Consider the following 10,343-nt stretch of genomic DNA (forward strand, 5'->3'; position numbering starts at 1 on the left):
TTCGTGCCAACCCAACAGACACTTTCGGAGATACCTGTAGTGCACCTTTATAGCCACCCAGTTACGTTGTGACGTTTGGTACACCCAAAGCATTCCTACGGCATCCGGGAGTTGCACAATCTCATGGTCTAAGGAAATGATACTTGACATTAGAAAAGCCTTTAGCAAACAAACTGCACGATCTTGTGCTATGCTTAGGATTGGTTTTGTCCATCACATCATTCTCCTAATGATGTGATCCCGTTATCAACGACATCCAATGTCCATGGTCAGGAAACCATGACCATCTATTAATCAGCTTGCTAGTCAACTAGAGGCTTACTAGGGACATACTACGATCTATGTATTCACACATGTATTACGGTTTCCGGTTAATACAATTATAGCATGAACAATAGAAAATTATCATGAACAAGGAAATATAATGATAACCACTTTATTATTGCCTCTAGGGCATATTTCCAACAGATAGCTCTACAACATGCATGGCACATGATATTACTAGATTCTAGGATTTTGAAATATGAGCACATGGATGGCTGGGAAATGCAGATGCTCCTCCAGCGCACCAAAAGGTGTGGTCCTATGAAAATAACAGTCGACTTAAAACAAATAGGCCAGTCCATTTTTTCTGCACCGTCCGATGTACAAAGAACGGGAAGATCGCCATCATCTACCTCCAGCCAGTCAGTGTTAAGATCTTACTCGAAACGCCGGTGACCACCTCAAAAATCCAGGCGTGCTACTAACCGCGTTGGGTGACTGACATGCACACAATTGTACCCAAAGAGCCCACACGTCAGTGGAAGCATGGCGCGGTGTCGTATGTCAGAGTCGAGGGCGCCACCCGATGCATGCTCGACTGAACACGCCTCCTTGCCGCATTCAAACGCCTCCATGAAACCCGTGTGGAAGCCTAGAAAGCCACTCTGGACACACGTCCGTTCATGACCGGGCTGGCATTAAACGCAACACCGGCCGAGCTCCTCCCGTCCGCCGTATATTTAATCTCCTATTTAAACAAGGCCAAATGCCGGCCAAGAATCGCACACCTCCGCCGCTCCCTTATCTCCTCCTTCACCATTTTGTCCACTCTTACAATGGCTTATGAAGAGTAGTTATCCCACATCCAAGGCGTCTAGGTGGCCCGCCGAGCCCGCCGGATACGAGCCATGCAGCTCGCTGATCCACCTCCCTCCCCTCGCCCGATGAAGCCAGTTGCCGCCCCAAGCCGGTGTGCGATTCATCAACTCGCCGCTCCAGGCCTGCTCGACAAGGAGCGGCACACGGGCGTCGTCCTTGCCGTCCATGCTGCCGCCTCGTACCGCGCGTCGCGTGTATACCGGCGGCCGCGCCATGCAAGCAGAGACAGAAGCCAGGTGCGTGGAGAGCGACGAGTTGGTGTCCAGCGCCTCCGCGTCCGCCACCATCATCAAGGAGAAGTAGAACACAGGAGCCCGCCGCTGCTAGGGTCACATGAAGGCCACTGCCACTACAAAAAAATACACTTCCGTGATGATACGTGTTTGTCATAGTAGGTCGCTTTTTTGTCATGCATGTACATCCATGACAAATTTATGACAGAATCAAGATGGTCACACATGTGCTGTCGTAGAAGTGTTCCATGACATTACCAAAATTATCATTACGGAAGTGTCCACTTCCATGACAATAAATCACGTGTCACAGAAGTGCTTTCGTCAAGGGTGACCGACACGCGGCATCCACCGTAATGGAACACCGTTAAGCTACCAGGTCGGGTTTTGGATCCGATAACCCGTTAACAGCCCCGACGAATGGGGATTTTCCACGTGTAAAATCATCATTGGCTAGAGGAAACACATGTCGGCTCATCGTTTGGACAGATGTCATCCACTCACTTGACAGAAGGCGCCTATGATACGTCGACACGTGGCACGCCCCAAAAGTGGCCCATTCATGTGAAAAGGCCGGCCCATTTGACTTGGTCAAAAGCTGGCAGGCCGGCCCATGGAAAGCCTGTTCACGGCCTGTTCGCATATAGCCCATTTACAGCCTGCTAACCCAAGGCCCGTTACGCCCTATCCGAATTAGGCCCAGTAGCGTCATCTGGGCCGTCCAATATGATTCCAACCCGTTTTCACTTATGGCCCATGTATAGCCCATGATGTCTTTCGGCCCATGTGAGGCCCTTTGTAACTCTTGGCCCATTAGCGGCCCGTGCTGAAACTGGCCCGTAATGAACAGTGTATTACTTTACACCAATTAACGGCCCGTGGTGAAACTGGCCCGTAATGAACAATGTATCACTTTATACCCATTAACGGCCCGTTATTCCGTTGGTCCGTTTCCAGCCCAAGTTAACTTTCGGTCTTCTGAGGGCCCACTTATTCTTGGGCTCATTTGCAGCATTCTTGGGCTCATTTTCTGTTTGTGGGCCAAATTCAGCCCGTCGTTACAGTCGGCCCGTTTGTGGACCGTTAGTCTGTTGGGCCATTTTCATAGCATCACCAAATACGGCCTATTAACGACCTGTTATGGCCAGCCCATAAAACGTACGATTTCCATTAAAGGCCCGTCTACGGCCCATTAAAGGCCCGTACAAGACCCATAAATGAGTCGGCGGCCCATGGATCCTACGAGACATACAAGTCCCATGGATCCTATGAGACGTAGAAGGCCCATGGATCCTACGAGACATAGAAGGCCCATGGATCCTACGAGACGTAGAAGGCCCATGGATCCTATGAGACGTAGAAGGCCCATGGATCCGACGGCCCGTGAAGGGCCATGGTCGGGCGAATTGGCCCCCGTTTGAATGATATAGCATATTCAAAGAATTATCCTACTCAATACTATCACCTCTAAAAAGCCTACACTATTACAACAAAGAGATCAAGGCATAGAAAGGTAGAATAATCCTACACTATACAATAAAGAAATTACAGCCGATTATACCCACTAGGCATTATGGTTTGGCACAGGTGATAATAAAGCATACACAAACAACAAATTACATACACTGGGCAAATACAGCTCATACATCATGGATGCGCATCAACTTAACTCCATTTGAACTATAATCTCTTCAGAAAATAGGATTGACCGGATTCAGATAGCACAAATTTCAGTCTGCAAAATCTCCAATTCCTTCATGGTTACCTCAGTGTCTCGTTTCATTTTTTTGACTCCTGCATCTAGTACCTGCATGTCTAGTCTCAACTTGTTGATTATACGTTGACAATCACGTACACGTTGTCTTGCCACCTCTAGTTGATGCTCGAGAACATCAGCACATTCCAATTCCAATCCATAATCATTCGGTAACGGCCATGCCGCACGGCTCGCAGATCTTTGTGTTGATGTCACTTCATCCTGAAATGTTTCTATAAGTACACATGACTAGGGAAAAATTATAGTTACAACAGTGAAGCAAACAAGACACTATTTTGTACTACATGGCAAAACAGGACTAACAATAATGTTACACGTCACTTTAAAAAAATGTTACACGTCATGAAGCATAAGCAGGTGATATTTTAAAAATTATAAAAAAGATAGTCTGTGCAGCCTGCATACAGAAATCCCTCTTAGCTCACCAGAGGACCATGATGTTGGGGCCCAATCGAAAACACAGACAAGTTACAAATTTAGACAGCACGTTGCGTATAAGTAAGCAAGTAGTTGGCCATTATGTGCCTCAATTAAAGTCTTAGGGAGCATAATGAACAGCAGAGGGTTTCATAGAAACATACTACAGCAGGGAAAACTATGCAATCATTAGCGTAGTATAAACTAGATTGTGAGCCTCATGCAATAATAGTTGGTTAATAGACTTCAAAGCTGTAGGCACATTTCGGCAGAGTAATTAAATGGTAAGGCCTTTAATTATGTCAACTAATAGTGATACAATTACCGAACATTAGGCATGATTATTTGGGCATCTCATTAACTGAGGACAAATAAAGCAATTGAAAATAGAAAATTAACTATGCCTGCAACAAACAAGGAATTGAACTGTTGAGTTGCATCCAGTGACTTACCTTAGCAGGTTGAAGAGGCTCGGCGCGGCTCCTACTTCTCTTGCAAGGCTCCTTCCTAACATCTTATACATGGAAATCCTCAATCGTATCTTCATTGCACCCCCCTGCAAGGTGACACAAACTAGTTACTCGTCTCATTGGAAGATAAATATGCATACTTTCCAGTCTGTGAACACAAAAGGATGAGATTATAACAAAACAACACAACATAATTATGTCAACTAGTTACTCGTCTCCTTGGAAGATAAATATGCATACTTTCCTAACATACTTGCCTACTGCAGTGTACAGCCAAACCTTTATGTCACCTATGAGTTAGACAAGGCCCCACTACAGCAACCCTTAGTGTTTAAATCGTTGACAAGCTCTGTTAGAGTGTTAGGTCAAGAACAACAAGTAATCAAAGCAAATAGTCCTAGTATGGCTGGCTGATGCAAACAAGCAATTGAACAGATGTGTGAGCAAATCTTACATATCAAGAAAAGAAGCAAAGAAGGAGGCTTAAAGACCATCACTTGACTGACCAGATTTAAGGGGCATTTAAACATCATGTGCAACGTATGAACTAACATAAACATTGCATATTCCAGATTCTACAATGGAATGCACATGTATTAGGTTATGCCATGTATGATGATGCCAAAATGTACAGATAGTAGGCAGGAGTGATTCATCATTGCATGCACAATTGAATTGCAGGTTAAGGGCCAGTTTGATTCCGCCTTTCCAGGCCATATTGTCAAAATAAGCCATAAAAGATGTAAAGAAGTCATTTTTGAGTTATGGGCTTGGGCTTAACTAATTTCGCTTTGGAGGGGGGTTTTTCGGGTAGAACCTCACTAAAAATTGAAGGGAAGGGGAATAGTGAAATGACTTTGTTGTCTGCCTATATCTCTACACCTATAAAAATGCCAGTTGGTGGTGATGGTGTGCCTGCCTTAGGGCCATCTGCACCGTCCGATGTGGAATCTAAGGATGAGAATGACCCAAGGCATATAACTTGCAGTTTTGCAAAAACACCCTGTGCATCTGACAGAATTTTGTAGAAGGCATCTGAAACACAACAAGAATATTCTGGAGGTTTCTACTTCTCTCCCGAAACAAACGCGTCTTCGAGAAGGAGCTAAAAGACAGTTTCCAAGGACCCCTCCCCAATTCATCACCGCAGGTCCCTCCACTCTCTGCCCCGGCGACCGCCGAAGTTTAGTTGGGCGAGGGCTTCGCCTCTTGTACAGCCGTAGACCGTAGTTGTAGTTGGGGTTTCCATAAATCTGATCTGGCTTTGAGCTTTGCCCAATGTCTCTCCTTCTAGATCTTTCCGTGCAGGCTGTCAGAGTAGGAGAAATGGAGGAACCACCAGGAAGGATGTCCGTGCTTCTAGGCATGCGCTCCCGACCAGGCCGCCGCTGCCAAGGTCAATGAGTTGCGGGCACTCCAGGCCGCTCTCTGCTAGCTTAGCTTGCCCAATGACTGTGCCGATGTGTATGCCAACATCCACCTTCCGCCGACTGCATCCCTTGTGCGCTCACGGACAGTAGCGGGGTCCTCTGCAGACAAGGACTACACTGTTTATTCCAACGACCACCACAAGCTCTGAACTGTATATGTTACCTTGACTAGGTTGCACGCCACAATTTTTGGCTTCCAGGGATACGCCCTGTCGTGTTGGTCGCAGCGCAATCACGCTGGCACAACATCCTCCGGTGCAGCTGAGTCTTCGTCAATGATAATTGCCACACCAATGTCGTTGTGTTCTGCCTCCATGCTTCACCAGTGCAACTCCGTCCACCAAGAAGTGCGCATACTGGCACACATATATTTCATTACCACTATTGTGTATGTGATTTGCTTGTTTGATCAACTTCAGGTATACAGTAGTTCAAGTATCTTTTTTTAGATACAAGCTAATCAATATCTTAATAATTTTATAATCAGTTGTGACAATTAACTGATGGGAGAACGATTAATCGAAGAGAGCTTAAGGAGTTGTTTACTGTGAGGAAGGCGACGAGCAGATACTCGACTATGGCTACATGTCGAACGACAACATGAATCTCTACACATTTGGTACATATAGTAGTATATTTTTTCTTTTCTATGATCACAATTTGGATTAAAATAGATCATTAGGTTCTCAACAGCAATTGTTGGTTACTGTTGTTCTGTGCTCCAATACATAAGTACAGCTCATTGCTATGGTCTAGAATCAGGGAAAAATGATAAGTAGCGTGTAGATAAAATTCTGGATAATAGAACTGCAAATTGGACAGTACCTTCAGGGGAGGCTTGTATGTTTGACCATGTCAATCCTCATGGGTGAGGAATTATATCCTCAAGCTATCGTATTATCTATACGGTGAGCTCCAATTTCTTTTGAACTAGCGTTTCCAATTGTTCAGTGCTGCAAGTTTACTGACAGTATTTAGGTGGATAGTCTCTGTTTTTAATTTCTAATAACTGTAATGCACTTCAAATAGTTATATTTATCCCATGTTTGTGCCTTACAGGCATGCGCTCCCGACCACGCTGCAAGGTGATCAAATTGCAGGCATAGATTGCCCCTAGGTTCGGAACCATATTGCACAACAAGCCATTCTCATTGCAACCGACCTGAAAGTGTCCAATATTCAGTGCGTTGAGATGCGTAAATATTTGAAGCATTTAGATTAAGGCATTTACAAGGAGCTACGCCTACAATAGTCTGATGTATAATTGGATTAGAGTTAGAACTAGAGTTGGTTCCTATAGTTATATATTGGACACGAATGGTCTTGAAGCACTAGAATATGATTGCCCCCATTGCACCGCACAGGCAATCAATAACTTTGCACGATATATTTTGCATTAAGATTTTTTTGAAAGCAAACTTATAATATGTGATGTATTTTAGAAGTAACAATTTTGAATTGTAGGGTCTATGCCAGTGATGTGATGCTTACATGTTGTATGATAAACATGCCATCTGTGGTTTGCTTGATAGGAAACAGAGAATCGCTTGATAGCTAATCTGCTCAGTTATTAATTTGATTGGGAGCTGGCGCGAACCAAATAGCTAGCGTTTCTTGCTTTGACTCTCCTTGCTGAAGTTAACTCCTGCATTGTCATTTTCACAACAGAGTGGTCAAGCTTTTAAGCAATCCTTGCATACATAGCTTTGAGTACTGTATGTTTTTTGCTCAAGCACTAATATTATGTCTTTGAACGGCCTATGCGTGGATGTGGGATAATCCTTTCCGTGTGTTGGTTGGTGCTTACCCTCTCAAGGGTCCAGAAGATCCGAAAAAATTGAAAAGAAAATTCAGGTATGTTGTCGGTTGCTAAGCTTATCAATTCAGAAGTTGTAAGTTCTAGCCAAAAAACTAAATGCTGAACTCAAATTGTAGAAAGTATTGGGTGTTCAGTACTGGATTTCAAGCTATGTTCATATCTCTAGAGTGCCGAGACCTTATCTCAGGGATGTTTTTTGCTAACACGATCTCGACATCGATAATAGCAGAGAGATAATATACGTGTCACACCCTGATTTTCATGCCACAACACTTAACCTAATAAATCATGATAAAATGTGGTTTGACAAAAACTTTTGAGTGTTTTGGACCTTGCCTTGTTTGGATTTTGTCTATTGTTTGCAAGTGCTCTAAAAATCAAATAAATCCTCCAACTCCTATACTTCATCTCCTTGCTCCAAACCCTTGAACCAATGATCATGCCATGTGTATAGAGCAATATAGTATTTTCTTACAAAAATAATTTGGCCAAAAAGTATTTTCAAAAATTAGTTTTCCAAAAACCCCTTAATTAAGATTTGTACTGCAAGTACTTAATTCAGGGCAGTAAATTTTTTTCCAAAAATATGTTTGACTCCTATTAGATATAGGATACCCAGAAACCACAAAAATATAATTTTATAAGTTATTTTCCTATTTGATTTAAAGGCCTTTTCTTAAGGCCAGAAATGGTCTTTAATAGGTTAAAATTATTTTAGAGCTTTAAAAAAATTTGAGAAAAATTAGGGAGACTCAATGGACATATATTTTCCATATATATGAGTTTCAACACATGGTCATGATCAAAATATTGGACAAAACCTCCCAAAACCATTTCTACTCATTTCAAGGATTTGAAATATTTCTACAGGAAATATTTTCATAAAAATCCAAGAAAATTCTAACATGTCACATATGACATCTTTGATGATCTTGCCAAGTACCATGTCATGGAGAATAGTATAACCCCATGAAACCCTTTCAAAACCACTTCTGTCCTTTTTCAAGTTTGAGCAACTTTACATTGCCAAACATGTCCAAATGTTCTCAAACCTTGTGAACATGCTAAAATGGTCTAATTATTCATCTAGACCAAATGTCACAAGTTGGAGAGAATGTTATCTTTCTCAAAGTACCCCAAAACTCTCTCTGACCAGAATCAAATTTGAACAAGTTTGTACTGCCAACTTTCTCTCCTTGACCCCAACTTTTGTGGGCATGTTCACATGACCAAATGAGGCCACTACACCAAGTGGTGCATCAAGGGGAAGTGATTTTCTCAACTAGATCTACACAAGTTTATTTCTGCTAACTTTTAGGGTTTACAGAAGTTGCATTGGCAACTTTCTCAAAATGGACTCAAACTTGGTGGTCAACCTCAACTATGTGTGACACTTGATCCTGTTAATTCTCATGTCAAGTGGAGTTGATTTGCTTGTCCGAATTAGCATCAAACACCTTCTGCCATTTTACTAAAACCCCTGTTTTGACCTCTTCCACTCTTCTCCATGGCCTCCACTTTTTACCACAGCCCCTCCTAGACCTCTTCTACCTCCAGTAGCAATGGCTGCATCTCAGATCAATAATTGAGGGGTGAAACCACCTCTTTTACCCCTCTGGACAGCCCTTGCACCCCTCTTCCTCACCTCCCTCCTCACTCCAGTGGCCACCCAAGGCATCCAATGCTTCCTCCCCTTTCTTTACTCCCTCCTAGAGCTACCAGACATTAGTGGCCGCGCCCACAAGGCATATAAAATGCCATGGCATGCCATTTGGGCGCTCTGGAGCGCGCTACAGTGCGCTCTTGCACTGTAGCCGCCCCCTGCCAAGCACCTCCGGCCACCTCGGGCCCCCCTAGCGCGCCCGACGAGACGCCTCGGCGTCCGGGACACGGCAGCTGGTCGGCCCCCTCCTCCCTCTCTCTCTCCTGCCCCTGCTCGCACGCGCACCGGCCGCCCGAGAGCTCCAGTGAGCGAGCTCACACGCGCGACGTCTCTGACCCCTCCCCTAGCACTGGACCAGCCTCACAAACACCCCAGACACGGCGCTAGCTCCTCCCGAGCCCTGTGGCGACGCACAGAAGCCCGCCGGCGCACGGGTCCACGGCACCTCGCCGTTCGCCTATTTAAGGGCCTCCTCGAGCCTCTCCCTCACCACCACTCGCTCCTAACCCCACCAAATTGGCCCCCTGTGCCCTCCACTCTCCTCCAGGACCACCCGAGCTTGAGATCGAGCTCGAGCTCCGCCGCTTCGGCTCGCCGGAGTTCGCGAGGTATAGGCCTCCCCCGTTCCTCCTCTGCCTCGATCTGGAACCCCTGTAGCCCTCTGATCCTTTTCCCCTTCTTTCCCCTCTCTGTAGCTGCCGGAAACGGCCGGAGTCACCGCCTCCCGAAGCTCCTCTGCCGCAGCTCCTCGTCTCCGGCGAACCAGGCACCCCTGCCGGCAAGTCCACCACCCACCGACGTGCGGCAGTCTCCTGAAGCCATCCCCGCACTCGCCGGAGCTTGCCGTGGCCTACATCATCGCCGGTGAGCACTGCGACCCCCCTGTCCACGGGTTAGTGATGACAGGTGGGCCCCGCCTGTCATCCTCACCTCTTTCTCGCCCCTCTCTCTCCCACTGGCAGCTGGGCCCCGCCCGTCAGGTTCAAACCTGGCGCGTGCGCGCGCCGGCTCGGCTGGGCCGCGTCGCTGGCTGGGCCGCTGCCCTGCGGCTGTTCTAGCCCAGCAGGCACAGAGCCCTTTTCCCTTTTCTTTTCTGAACAATTTGTAAAATCCATACATAGTTCAAATTAACTCCAAATTGGATGATTCAAATTTCTAGTAGTTCCTAAAATCATGCCCTATCACATGGTGCTGTTTGCACATTTTTCTAGCACATTTCCCTTCACACATATTAAATAAATCCTATTTTCTTATTTCTGTGCTGAACTTTAGAAAATCACAGAGAGCCCATTTTTGATCCAAATTCCATGATTCAAAATCCTAGATGTCTATAAGTTCAAAACTTAGTTTTTGAACATTTTTACTAATACTTTCTGTATCACCTCAAATAA

This window comes from Triticum urartu, chromosome 6 (assembly GCF_003073215.2).
Source record: "Triticum urartu cultivar G1812 chromosome 6, Tu2.1, whole genome shotgun sequence".
In the NCBI taxonomy this organism is placed as follows: domain Eukaryota; kingdom Viridiplantae; phylum Streptophyta; class Magnoliopsida; order Poales; family Poaceae; genus Triticum; species Triticum urartu.